Genomic DNA, 2887 nt, shown 5'->3' on the forward strand with positions numbered 1-2887 from the left:
ATATATATATATATACATATATATATACACACACACACACATATATATATATATATATATATATATATATATATATATATATACACACAGAAAAAAGGGGAATCTGCGAGTATGAAAAAAATGCTGTAAATATTTATAAATAAATTTTAAACGTTGATGAAAAATATTGATGAAAGAGTGCTTCAATCGGATTTGAATTCCCAACAAAGCTTCAATGGCCTACTTGGTTAAGGCATCTACTTAGGCGGCAGAAGATCCCGGGTTCGAATCGGCGGTTAGGCCACCTGGGTTCCCCCCCCCCTCCCCCAGCAGATTACTGTTCTTTAACGTTTGCAAATGTAGTTATGTATATTTGCAGGATTACCGCAAGAAGGTTTAGAGTTTATCTCTATTTTATCATTATCTAATTATAAAAAACAACTCTTCGGAGACCTGGTCTTTTCGTAAATTGCTGATAAGAAGAGGGCGTATCATATTGATCTGTTCATGCATCAAGGACTAGTGCTGTCTAATACGCATACGCATATAAGTGTAAAATAATTAGAAATGATTAGGTACTGTACTTCAATCGGATTTGAATTCTCAACAAAGCCTCAATGGCCTAGTTGGTTAGACAGCATAAGGTCCCGGTTCACTTTTTTTCACACTCGCAGATTCCTCTTTTTATCGTTTAAAAATGTATTTATACAGCATTACCGCAAGACAAATTAGAGTTGTATCATTATATATATATATATATATATATACTGTCTCTTATACACATCTAGATGTGTATAAGAGACAAGTATATATACAGTATATAGTATATATATACAGTATATAGTATATATATATAGTATATATATAGTATATGTATATAGTATATATATAGTATATATATAGTATATATATATATGTGTATATATATATATATATGTATATATATATATATAGGAATATTATTTCCTATGATTTACCAGCTGCTATCTGGTTGTGCGTGCTTAAAAGTTGGCTCTACATGTGTGAGGCCTCAAGTTGTATGACGGGAGAGAGACTTGTGGTGATATGTAATGATATCGTACAGGCGTCTGTGGTCTAAACGGTATGACACTAGCCCAGATAGCGAGAGATTGCAGGTTCGATTCCCACTATAGAGACCTCCCTTTTTCATACAACCATAAATAAGGGACTTTCTTTGATAAACTATGTTTGACACGATTTATAACATCACGTTCCTATGTATTTAAGCACTACTTGATTTATACATGGTATAGGCCTAGGCATACACATACATATTATATTATATACCGGTACATATACATACACATACATATATACGCATATACATACACATACACACATATATACATATACACCCATACATACATATACATACATATATACATATAGGCCTATAAAGCTGTATATATAATTTTCTTATTCTTGTTATTTATTACTTAATTGGTTTTTTTAAGTGTAAATATGAAGTTTTAAATTGAAGTATTTTATAACGGCTCGCCTATAGCTCTGGAGGTTGTCTCTTATACACATCTAGATGTGTATAAGAGACAGGTGCACATCTGGCTCGTGTGCATTTTTCGTAAGAGTAAGGTGTGGTGTTACCCTAATGCTCTGGTTTAATTTCATAATGTTGCATGGTATGAATATGGTGTATATTATGAAGTTAAAGTGCCTCTCTACGGTTGCTACAGTAGTCACGGAACACGCCCGATTCTTCTATATATCTTTACCTCGTTATACTTACATTATTTGTATTAATATAGGCCTATAAAATAAATGTAATAATTCATCCCCTTGCTGAAAGACGTGTATAAAATGTCGACCTAGTTTGGTCGGAAACCAACTGTTGTGCTGGTATAATCAAGTTTATGCATGATGAGATTGATATGGATGCGATTTGGAAAAACCCGGCGCATGATCAAACATAAATAGAAAATAGTCCGAACAAGAAATGCGACATTTTTATAAAAATTATAAATACGATGACCAACTACCAACGTAAAAATTGAATGTGAATTTTGTGAACATTTAAAAATACAACATGTGATGAGAGTGAAGGCCTATTTATAGAAAGCCCCTTTATAGATAATACTAAACAAACGGCCGTATAGTGACGCGATAGAAACAGGCTGTGACACTTGTTTGTTGTATGATAACACACACGGAATCGAACTGTATCAATGCGCATTCTGGATTTTGTTTGCAAGACCCAACATAGCCGAACTATTTCATTATGTCAAAAGGAGCATGCTTTTAATTAACCGGTATTTAATGATGAAATAGTTAATACTAAAAGTCGTTTAAAATTTAAAGCATACGCGGTTGGCGTACTATAAAGTAACTCTAATTAAAGACTATTTGCTGTGGCTTTCTTTTGAAAATCCGACTCGCTTAAAAATGAGCATGTAAAATTCAGACATGTTTTACAGTAATTTTTTTAAATGGTTTGACCAAACAACTTGCAAGTGAAGTGCTGCGAAGTACAACTGCATATAAATGTTCTTCGAACAAATTATTTATGCGAGTCAAGTGAAAATAATGAATAATAAAAATATAACAAATAATATGAGACACGACCCATTGTCTATATTAGAACACTTCTCATTGAGTAACAATAAGCCGTAATGTTTCATTTTGTCAAAAAGTGTCTGTAGTAATAATTATGGTTTAGGTTTTTTAAAATAAAGTTTCAAAAATTTCTATGTACAGTATGTGGAAAATGTAGTTGACCAAAGGTTACAATTTTTATTTTGAAGACTGCATGGTCTAGGAAGTGTACATTTTTTTATGGGGCAAGTTTCCAAGGGCGGGTTTTCTAGGGGCGAGTTGACTGCCAAAGAGTGTTGCCAAAGTGTGAGCCAGCGAGCCATATGATCACAAGTGCGAG

The 2887-nt window shown here is 32.9% G+C and overlaps 1 protein-coding gene across 1 annotated transcript in view; it reads right to left on the reverse strand.

Annotated features, from left to right (window-relative positions):
• The window catches only part of LOC117117361 (E3 ubiquitin-protein ligase TRIM33-like), a 4294-nt gene extending 2429 nt beyond the window's left edge, over positions 1-1865 (reverse strand). The window contains exon 1 of the mRNA XM_033261642.1: positions 1745-1865. The gene's annotated coding sequence lies outside the window, so the exon portion shown is untranslated. The remainder of the gene's footprint in view (positions 1-1744) is intronic.
• Positions 1866-2887: the final 1022 nt, after the last annotated feature.

Source organism: Anneissia japonica, unplaced genomic scaffold (assembly GCF_011630105.1).
Source record: "Anneissia japonica isolate Jap-2015-1 unplaced genomic scaffold, ASM1163010v1 scaffold287725_len345208_cov150, whole genome shotgun sequence".
NCBI classification, from domain to species: domain Eukaryota; kingdom Metazoa; phylum Echinodermata; class Crinoidea; order Comatulida; family Comatulidae; genus Anneissia; species Anneissia japonica.